The sequence below is a fragment of the Octopus bimaculoides genome, chromosome 1, assembly GCF_001194135.2.
Source record: "Octopus bimaculoides isolate UCB-OBI-ISO-001 chromosome 1, ASM119413v2, whole genome shotgun sequence".
In the NCBI taxonomy this organism is placed as follows: domain Eukaryota; kingdom Metazoa; phylum Mollusca; class Cephalopoda; order Octopoda; family Octopodidae; genus Octopus; species Octopus bimaculoides.
In genome coordinates this window covers 107,220,592-107,231,863 of record NC_068981.1, presented here as the reverse complement: position 1 = coordinate 107,231,863, position 11,272 = coordinate 107,220,592, and the positions used below count along the sequence as shown (strand labels likewise).

General features: G+C 37.3%; 1 protein-coding gene across 1 annotated transcript in view; it reads right to left on the bottom strand.

Moving 5' to 3' along the window:
• Positions 1-10,647, bottom strand: part of LOC106868294 (glutathione synthetase) — a 63,693-nt gene extending 53,046 nt beyond the window's left edge. The window contains exon 1 of the mRNA XM_052967838.1: positions 10,514-10,647. The gene's annotated coding sequence lies outside the window, so the exon portion shown is untranslated. The remainder of the gene's footprint in view (positions 1-10,513) is intronic.
• Positions 10,648-11,272: the final 625 nt, after the last annotated feature.

Here is an 11,272-nt window from a genome sequence, read left to right as displayed (position 1 = left end):
AGAGAGACTTAGAAATATTAATAACTCTATTTCTGAAAACCAGTGGATAGATTCCACTGAAATTAGATAAATAACCTTCGAGCAGATAGTCAGCAGCGCCGCCTGGCTAGGGCTTGGCTGCTCTGCATTGACAAGGGGCAACACCCTGAAACTAGTCTGCAGATGCCAAACCAGCAGGGGGACACTGCTGACCTCCCCTGTTCGAAGGTTATAAAGGACACAGGTTTCGTGTGTCACATAGCTAGCTAGAGGCGATGGCTTCTTGGAGCTAATTCACGGCAGCTTTCGTCCTAATTTTGGGACTGCCATGTTGGCTTGGCGATAACTATTAATTTCCAGTACCGCTGCCGTAGTCTCCTTTAGAGAGACTTAGAAATATTAATAACTCTATATATATATATATATATACGCATATATGTATGCATGTGTGTGCAAATTTATGAGTGAATTCATATTTCCTTTGCTTACAAGCATATTTTCCTCCTGATTGCAAACAAAAAGCTCATTCACAATGTTGTTTGTTTCCAGTTATTCAAGGAAACTTGTCTGGGCTGTTTGTTCTTCAATAGACTGGGAGATTATTATTTCACTTCGAAATAAGGGTTCGCGACAGGAAGGGCATCCAGCTGTAGAAAACTCTGCTCCAACATACTCTCATTTGACCGATGCAATGATGAATATATATCTCCCCTCTCTTTCACTTGTTTCAGTCATTAGCCTGTGGCCATGCTGGGGCACCACCTTAAAGAATTTTAGTCAAACAAATCGAACTAGTACTTTTTTTTAAAGCCTGGTACATATTCTATCACTTTCTTTTACTGAACCGCTTAGTTATGGAGATGTAAACAAACCAGCACCAGTTGTCAAGCATGGCGGGAGACAAACACAAAGACACACACATATATGCATGTATATACAAGTTTCTTTCAATTTCCATCTACCAAATCTACTCACAAGGCTTTGGTCGGCCCAAGGAAAAAATATAAGATACTTGCCCAAGGTGCCATGCAGTGGGACTGAACCTGGAACCATGTAGATGGGAAGCAAACTTCTAATGACACAGCCGTGTTTTTGCAGACATATATTTCTTCCCTTTAATGAAATAATGACTATTTTTCACACCATATATTTCAAGTCTACTTTATTCTTCACTGCTATATAACAAGCTACTCTTCACTTTTGTTTCCTTATAAAAATGTTTAAATTTTCCTGATAATTTTGCCAACATTTTCCTTGACAGGCAAATCATTTCCCAACCTGCTTGTCAGTTAAGTAGGAGATACTTTGAGAAGGCACTTAATGATTACATATTGTATCTCTAGATCTTTGTTCATTTCATATATTATAACAGTACAGATATCATGGCCTGATACTTGCAACCACCCATCTGTGATGGTTTTTACCACATTTTTGTAAAATAATTCTAGTTTTGCCTGATGAATTTTTTAATGAGCTTGATTTCATCAAGAACTAGTACTGCTGATAATGATGATATTATCATTATTATCATTACAGTGGTGAGCTGGCAGAATCGTTAGCACACCGGGTGAAATGCTTAGAAGTATTTTTCCCATCACTAAGTTCTGAGTTCAAATTCTACCATGGTCAACTTTGCCTTTCATCCTTTTGGAGGTCAATAAATTAAGTACCAGTGAAACACTGGGGTCAATGTAATCAACTAGTCCCCTCCCCACAAAAATTCCAGGCCTTGTGTCTATAATAGAAAGGATTATTATTATTATCAAGAAAAGCAGTGATCTGGTAAAATCATGAGCATGCCAGACAAGATGCTTAGTGGAATTTTGTTTGGTTCTATGTTTTGTGTTCAAATGCTGTCAATCTCAACTTTGCCTTTTGTCCTTTCAGGGTAGTCAAAATACGAACCAGTTGAACACTGGGGTCAATGAAATTGACTTACTCTTCCCCTAAAATTGCTGGTTTTGTGCCAAAATTTGAAACCATTACTATTAAAGGTAGTGATCTGGTAGAATCATAATCATACCAGACAAAATGCTTGGCAGCATTTTGTTCATCTTTACATTCTGAATTCAAATCCTGCTGAGATCTACTTTGCCTTTCATCCTTTCTGAGTCAATAAAATAAGTACCAGTTGAGTACTGGGGTCAATGTACATGACTATCCCCTGCCCCCAAAACTTCAGTCCTTGTGCTTATAGTAAGAAGGCTTATTATCATTACTATTTCATTTACTCACAACAAATGAGACTTTTGGAAAAAATTCCTAACATCTGGCTGCAAGTTATCTTCCTAAGTCCCTAATAATACTGTTTCCTGAAACAGCACTAAACTAGATTTTATGTCAATTTCCTCTATTCATCTGTTCAAATCTTTAGGAATAGTTCCTAATGCACTTATAGCTACAGGGATATATTTTACCTGCACTTTCCATAATAGCCTCTGTAACTCAAAAATGTTTATTAATATTATTATTCAAACTGGCAGAATTATTAGCACACCAGACAAAATGCTTAACTGTATTTCTTCTGGCTTCACATTCCAAGTTCAAATTGCACTGTGGTTGACTTCATCATTTATCATTTTGATAAAATAAGAACCAGTTCAGCATTGGGGTCAATGTAATCAACTAGCCCCCTTTGCCTAAATATCAGGCCTTGTGCCTTTAGTAGAAAGGATTACTATTATTTTAAAGGTGGTGAGCTGGCAAAATCGTTAGCATGCTGGGTGAAATGCTTAGCAGTATTTTGTCTGTCTTCATGTTTAGAGTTCAAATTCCACCAAGGTTAATTGTACCTTTTGTCCTTTTGGGGTCAATAAATTAAGTACCAGTGAAACACTGGGGTCAATGTAACTGACTAGTCCCCTCTCACAAAATTTCAGGCTTTATGCCTTTAGTAGAAAGGCTTATTATTAATTATTAAGCTATTACACATTAATTTAATTAGCAGAGATATTATCCAGAAATTTAGTGACAAGTTTCTTCAAATCTATAGTATCTTTCTTGAGATTCCTGCAGAATACCATATGGCTCTTTATCAGTTTCAGTCCTAATATCCCTCAGTATCTTAGGTAGCAGTTTGAACATTGTTCCAAGTGTACCAGTTATCACAAAACAATTTTCAAACTGGTATTCATCTCTTTGGCTAAGTCCTGAGATTTCTGGATTGCAAAGTCAAAAATCTTACAATATTTGTTCTTGCCATTTTCTACAATTATATCTGTTCTAAGAAAAAATCAAAAACTTAGCATTATTATTCATTAGTGAATAATTATTATTCACCAAGACTCTTACGATGATAGTCTTGGTCTTGTGTTCATACTACTTTTCCATTATTTCAAATAAGCAAATTCAGTTGACATTTCAAAGCATTCTTTCACCAACCTTTATGTCTGGGTTTACGTAGTCTTCATGTTAGTTTAGTGCTCTTGTTTAGCAGATGGTTGATACCTTTGTCTACCTTCCCACATATTCTGTGTTGGCTGTTTGACTGATTTGATTAATCTTTGTCAAATTTGTTTGAATGTATTGTTCCCGAGCATCTATAATTAACAATTCAGTTAATCTTTTCATGTTTCCATCTCCCAAGAACAATCAGTATTGCTTTGTTGCATGAAATGCCCATGTGATTCTTGTTTTTCCAGCTACTTCTGTCTGTCATTGTGCTTACTATTCTCAAAAATCTTTCACTATTTCAATGCTCCGTCAATATTTCTAGCCACAGAAAAGCATTTCCTCACAATTCACAACATAGTTTTCTAAACCTCTGAAGTACAACATTGATGTTATTTTTTTTACAGTTAACAAACCTCAGCCATCTTTCCTCCTTGGTAAACAGAACTTGTTAACATTACTTTTAGGATAGTGTGTACAGCTTCCAAGTTCTATGCAATTCATGTATCTCAGTCTTTATCCGTTAAAAAAAAAGAGCAGAGTGTATCAACACTGGCATGGCCTAAGTGTTGATTACCATGATGACAGCGCCTCAGTTTAAATTTCATGACAATACTCATTCCCTATTGTACACCATAAATGTAATTTCTATCTAAAATACATATTCTTCTCCTCCTCTACCACAAATCCATTTTTGATGTCACGGTTGCACACATTCCAATTTTTCAGAGTAAAGATGAGTATACACTTATCCTTAGAGGCCACTCACCTGTTATTTCAACAATAGTAATGTATGAGGTGCATTCCAGAAGTTTTGAGACTTTTTAGGAGATACAATCACAACTGTCCTAAATAATAGTAATTTTAGTATATCATTATTATACATCTAATTAGCTGATCTACCAACTTTTTAATTCCCAGCTGAAGGATATGGCTATAACAGCACTTTGAACACACCCTATTTAACACTGCTTGTCACAGCTGACTAGTATGCAGAACATAATTGGGACATATACCGGTTGCTTATCGATTAACTTGTACGAGTTGAGTATCTGTTTTTTTACTGACACAAGAGGCCAGGCAAAGCAAGTCCACTGGGAAGCTCATGATGATACCTTTTTTCAACAGCAAGGGCATCATCTACATCCACTGGGTTCCCTTTGGCCAAACTATCAACAAATAGTACTTTGTGGAGGTTTTGAGGGAGTTAAGGAAGAGATTTCATTGCAAAAGGCCAGAGTACTTACACCAAACCACAATTATATTCTAGAACCAACTACTTGACAGGGGATATTCAAAGCTGTTCCTCACTCTCTACAATCCAGGCCTTGCACCGTGTGAATTTTGGTTGTTCCCCAAGTTGAAAAAGAAGATGGAGGTTGTGACATCTTCACTTTGGAGGGCTTCCATGGAGCCTTAATGACGTGGCTGGAGTGCTACAACAAGTGCATTGAAGTCAGAGGATCCTATTTTGAGGGAGATTAGAGTCTTATGCTTTCTTGAAATTAACAAAGTCTCTTTTGAAAATGTCTCAAAATTTCTGGAATGCACTTCATAGACTTTCAGTTTTTCTGATTCACATCTCTCTTCCTATTCATTTAAGTTCATCTGTCCTGCAGTTTGGTTTGTGTCAGGGAGAAGCACCACTGATGCTATATTTCTGGTAAGGCAGCTGCAGGAGAAATACAAAGCCAAAGATAAACCTCTGTACCTGGCTTTTGTTGACTTGAAGAAAGGCTTTGACAGGGTCCTCCGGTCCCTTATCTGGTGGCCAGTGCAAAAACTAGGGATAGACCAGTGGTTGATGAGGGCTGTACAAGCCATGTACAGGGAAGCTACTAGTAGAGTGAGAGTTGGCAACAAGTACAGTGAAAAATTCAGGGTACAAGTAGGGGTTCCACCAAGGATCGGTCCTCAACCCCCTCTTGTTCATCATAGTTCTCCAGGCAATAACAGAGGAATTTAAGACAGGATGCCCCAGGCAGCTCCTCTATGCTGATGACATTGTTCTTATAGCTGAACCACTACCAGAACTACAAAAGAAGTTCCAGGTATAGAAGCAAGATTTAGAATTAAAGGGTCTTAGAGTTAACAAGTAGGAAGGCAGACAAATCACAAATCCCTTCAGGTAGATAACCCTGCTCGATCTGTTGAAAAGGTGTAGGTAGAAACTCCATAAGATGCACCTGGTGTAAGCTTTGGATACATAAAAGGTGCAGCAATATTAGAGGAAGGTTAACAGGGAAAATTGATTTTGTGTATGGAGGATGTATAGGTACAATAAACACTAAAAATGCACAGAAAATAAACTCCATCAACTGCCAGTGAGGTAAGCTAGTGGTAGTAGACAGTTTCTGCTATCTAGGTGACCAAGTTCGTAGCAGAAGTGGATGCACTGACAGCATAGCTGTGAGAATAAGATGAGGCTGGGCAAATTTCAGAGACTCCTACCTCTGCTGGCAACAAAGGGCCTCTCTCTCAGAGTGAAAGGCAGATTGTATGATGCCTGTGTGTAAACAGCTATACTACATGGCAGTGAAACATGGGCTGTGACAGCCGAGGACATGCATAGGCTTGAAAGAAATGAAGCCAGTATGCTTTGCTGGATGGGCAATGTCTGTGTGCATGTTTGTCAGAGTATAAGCATCTTGAGAGAACAATTCGGAATAAGAGGCATCATGTGTGGTGTGCAAGAAAGACAACTGCGCTGGTATGGTCAAGTAATGCGGATGGACAAGGACAGCTGTGTAAAGAAGTCCTGATCTCTAACTATGGAGGGAAACTGTAGTAGAGGTAGACCCAGGAAGACATGGGATGAGGTGGTGAAGCATGATCTTCAAACTTTGGGCCTCACAGAGGCAATGACTAGGGACTGAGACCTTTGGCGATGTGCTGTGCTTGAGAGGACCCATCAAGCCAAGTGAAATTGTAGTCATGGCTGATACTGGTGTCAGGTTACTGGCACCCATGCTAGTGGCATGTAAAAGGTACCTTTTGAGCGTTAAGCCTAATGGAGGCAAAGTGACAGAGCTCCTTTCAAGTGTTCAACCTCACAGAGGCAATGACCAAGACCTTTGGCATTATGTCGTGCTCTAGAAGAAAACCCATCAAGCTGAGCAAAATCACAGTCATGGTAGATACTGGTGTCACGCAAATGGTACCTGTTCCGGTGGCACATAAAAGCACCCATTACTCTCTTGGAGTGGTTGGTGTTAGGACGGTCATCAAGCTGTAGAAACCATGCTAAATCAGACTGGAGTTTGGTGCAGCCTTTCAACTTGCCAGCCTTGATCAAACCATCCAACCCATACCAGCATGGACAATGAACGTTAAATGATGATGATCCTTCATTGAGAACATCAATTTTCACTCACTTTTTTTGAAGTCATCATCTTTAGCAACTTCAATGCAGAAATCCCCATTGACCGTCATATTCTGTCACACAGATACCATTGTTGTAGAGGCCAAATTATTTGCTCGTCTGAACTGTATGATGGCAAGTACTCCTGCTGATCAAGTCACGTTCGTTACTTGTTTTGCTTACAAACACTGCACAAGCGCAACAAAACTACTCCCAAACTCATCCTCTTCATGCTACAAATCTCTCTCCCAAACAAATACATGGACTCAGTATATGCAAAAACTTCTCAGATCACTCCAATCCAACATGACAAGCAGGCTTTATGGTGTTCCTGCTATTTTGCCAAACATTTGCACTTGAGAACTATTCTCACCAAATACTTCAATTTCTCTCTCTACAGAGATCTACAAAAACAGGCAATATGAGTAACATTTCCAAGGGAAATTTCTCCAATTTGCCAACTATCACTTTCACTTCCAGCATGTAGAAGATGATGGAAAGAATATAAACAACCACCTCCTTCATCACCATGAATTTCTCTCACTCTTCTTTTTTCTGTGAACATCTGTCCATTTGGGTAGAGTCTGATTTACTGGTGACATGTTCTGATACAAACTGAACTTAAAATCACATTAATTTCACCTGTCTTTAAAAGCCTGTGATAATTACAGATTTTTCAATTAAATATTTAAAATAAAACAGTCACAACTGCAATAAACATAACTGACCACTAAAGGGATCAAATACAGCCGTCTCTGCATGCATTAATCATTCTCATACTATATATATATATACTTTCATCTCTGTTTTATTCAATATCTTCACTCAGTGCGTCTCAACCACTTTTTACATATAGAACCCCTTTGATTTCTGTTTTACTCTACTGGACCCCTCATAGCTATTTGGTATTTAAAAAAGTCTCACTATATTTTTATAATTAAATATTATTAGGAATTGTATTAAAGAATTGTTGAAATATTTTGTGTGTTGTAGAGGTATAACCAATTCATTGCTCATAAATTTTAACAGCAAAATCTTATGTGGACGTTCCAGGACCATATGGGCCCCATATGAGAACCAGTGTCTTAAATAAAACAATAAAACATAAGAAATCAATCATGTACTGAGATTTTCATGTTATTTTTTTATTCTGGATTCTGTTAGTAATTTCTTTACCTAATTAGGCCATAACTATGCCAGGTCACTGGCATAGCATTCTTTTAAATTATTTCTGTAAATAACCCATTTTGTTTGAAAAAATGTTGTCTAAATTAACTCTCTTATTTGATATCACCAGATTTATTCATCTTCCATGCATATAGAATAAAAAGCAGTCCTGAAGTACAAAGAAAATTTCAACTTTGCCTTTAAGCATTTGAGGTAATTAAAATAGGATACCATTCAAGTATTGTTGTCAATGTAACTAACTAAATCATCCCATTCCTCAAGATATATAGGGCAAAGGATTGGCAAAAAGTTTTTGTGTGACAGAGACAATATGCTTTGCAGTACATGTCTCAGTACATTCCAAGTTCAAATTCTGTTGAGGTTGAACTTTAGGGTCAGTGAATTAACTAACCTTATCCCCTCAAAACTGCTGGCCACGGGTCTAAAATAATGGCATGTACGATTTTTAAGGGTGATGGATTGAGTTGTTAGAGTGTTGAAAAAAATACTGGAAGTTATTTTCTCCAGCTCTCTATGTTTTGAGTTTTGGCAATTAGCGATGCTATTTCTGAATCCCATTGAGGCTGACTTTGTCTTTCATCCTTTCAAGGGTCAATAAAGTAAGTACCGGCTGAATACTGGAGTCGATGTAATTAATTTACCCACTCCTCTGAAATTACTGGCCTTGTGCCAAAATTTGAAACTATTATTATTAGAGATGACAGAATCGTCAGCACACTGGACAAAATGCTTAGCAGCATCCCTACCGTCTTTATGTTGAGTTCAAAACCTGCCAAGATGGACTTTGCCTTTCAACCTTTCAGGGTCAATGAAATAAGTATCAGTTGAGCACTGAGGTTGATGTAATGAACTATCTCCCACCCATAAAATTCAAAATTTTAAAATATAGTTATTTTGTTAGTTTTTTTTTTTTTGACTTTTTAACACACCTTTTATGTAACCCCACATTGTATTGTCCTGTAGTGTCCCCAAAGTTTTTTGTGAACCCTTATTGGTTAAGCTGGCCGTCCATCTGGTGGAAATTGTTTTTCTCACGAGACTTCCAGACCTCAGTTATGAACTCATTTGCATACAGCCAATCAGAGCTCAACTATCAAACTAATTTATGAGCGCATAAGTGATGGGCGATAAGTTAAGGTCACTGGATAAGGAATGACAATGCCTCTTATCTCTTTTAAGAATGCTTGTTGTTGTTCTTGTTTCAACCATGGGTGTCCCTGTGTAGTTATTTGTGTTGTTCACTTTGTAAAACAGTAAGGGGAGAGGGTTGCTAGCATATCACCTTCTACCCACATTTTCCCCGGCACTTGTGCCAGTGGCATGTGAACAAAACATTGGACTGACTCCTGTGCAGGTGGCATGTAAAAAACACCATTTGAGCGTGGCTGTTACCAGTACTGCCAGACTGGCCCTCGTGTTGGTGGCACGTAAAAAGCACCCACTACACTCTCGGAGTGGTTGGCATTAGGAAGGGCATCCAGCTGTAAAAACTCTGCCAGATCAGATTGGAATCTGGTGTAGCCATCTGGTTCGCCAGTCCCCAGTCAAATCGTCCAACCCATGCTAGCATGGAAAGCGGACGTTAAATGATGATGATGATGACATCTTTACCATATGGGGCCCTAACAAAATCTGATAATAGGTATAGATGCAAATCTAATTACTTGTCTCCTAAAATCAGGCATGGCTTGGCGATCGGTCGACTCACAACACCATTCTTCGTCTTGAGTTTACTTGGTAGAGTGTGTTTTCAACTTGACATGGTCAAGGTGATCTCCGATTGGCTGTATGCAAATGGGGTTCGGAACTCTCGTGGGAAAAAAATTTCGTGTCAAGTTCAAATGCCACCGAGATCAATTTTGCCTTTCATCCTTTAAGAGTGATAATAAGTACCAGTTGAGCACTGGGGATCGATATAATCGGTTAACTCTCTCTCCGCAAAATTCAGGCCTTGTGCTTATAGTATAAAGAAATGAGAACGACAAAAATAAACTAAGTACCAATGAGTACAAAAATTGTAGATGGGAATAAGGTAAATTTTTACCACCTGGTAATAGTGTTGTGAATAAAGGTCATCAGATAGTTTCCATTAAATAAATATCAAACGAGTAAAACAAGTAAAGAGAGGTTAGACGATTAAATATAAAAACTATAAAGACATTTGTTACAGATCATTAAATTAGTCGCCTTTATAAAGGAAGAGGTTGTTTAACGAAAATACAAAAAATGGAGTAATATTTTGTAAACAATGCAGTAGTTATAATGTCAGTTAATAATACAGTGAACATTACGATGAGATATGTTATCCTTTGTGAAATACAGTATCTAAAATAGATTTAGTAAAGAAATTTACTTAACGAAAAACTTCCGAACTCTCAAACATTTCTATATAAATAGTTAATAATTATTTGTTTTACAACAGATTCGTAGAAATTGAAGACTGCTTTCCAAACGAATAAGACGGTAACTCGTGTGTATAAGTAATTTCGATTAAATTAAATAATTATCAAACATATTATTTCTAACATTGAAATTAATGACAGATGAATGTAATATATAATGCACTAAATCAAAACAGAAATACAGCTTACGCACCGAAGAAGCTTTCCTGTCAATAAGTAGTTGTAGCAGTGGCTTTGTATGTCAAGACTAATGACAGAAAGTTTATGTTCATAATAAATATGCAAAAAGTGAACTACTTAAGATTTCTCTTTCATACCAAATAACGCATCTCAAAATGAAAGAAAAAATGCTCGTTACTAAATATGTTTTATATTAATTTTAAAAAATAATTTATTCTAAAAATGAACTGTTGTGTCTGTGTGCTTCGGACGTTCACTTTACAACCACATGGTTCCAGGTTCGATCAGAGCAGTGGAATTTAGTAGACCAGAATCGATACTGAAATTTTATTATCAAAATATTAAATATTTATATACTGCACATTTGGGTTGTTTACTTATGTTATCATCGCTTAGCACCAGATCAGCTCTATTCGTAAATATCAGGTGATCGACGGCATTCCAGTCGTGGCCTACTGGTTTTATTTTTTTATTTTAATTTTGGTTCATACATAGTATCACAATCTTTGAGTTTAGCACTCCGCTTTGACGTTTATCTATCAGCAATTATCATGTTTTTTGGGTTTTTTTCTTCCCTCTTTAAAAAGAAAAATTGGGTTAATGTTTACATCTTGACCTGGAAATGAAAATTCAGAAAAAATACAGGAATATGTGTAAAACAATGTGTAGGAAACGAATATGAAACATAAAATGAGCGCACAACAACAGAAGGGTGGGGAGAGGACTTCGGAAAATTCACAAGATCCAAGTTTTTCCCTCATAACTGTATATA